Source organism: Sinocyclocheilus rhinocerous, unplaced genomic scaffold, assembly GCF_001515625.1.
Source record: "Sinocyclocheilus rhinocerous isolate Xijiao unplaced genomic scaffold, SAMN03320098_v1.1 scaffold534, whole genome shotgun sequence".
Lineage (NCBI taxonomy): Eukaryota > Metazoa > Chordata > Actinopteri > Cypriniformes > Cyprinidae > Sinocyclocheilus > Sinocyclocheilus rhinocerous.
In genome coordinates, this window is record NW_015646352.1 from 1559390 (window position 1) to 1559769 (window position 380).

Below are 380 nucleotides of genomic sequence, written 5' to 3' on the forward strand. Positions count from 1 at the left end.
GCGAGAAACAGACACAATTACCTTTCTAATTTTTTTGTTCAGTGGTGTAAATTGATTTTCATAGTAATAACTAAACCTAAACCTGAAATAAAAAATAATAAAAACATAAAAAAATGAATAAAAATGATAAAAACACAGGAAAAATTACTAAAAATTAAAAGGAAAAATATGGTGGTTCGCAACCACAAACAGCCTACAATTGGGCTAAAATATTGTATTTTTTTGCATGTTTATTTGAATAATTTCTATTAGTTAAATTATTTATTAAACATAGATGTATTTAATCATATTGCTGCTGTTTTATAAAGCAGAAACACCAGATTTGATCTGTAGGTTCTGTTTAGATTGTCTGATTTAATGTTCCCCCCCCCCCATTCCCC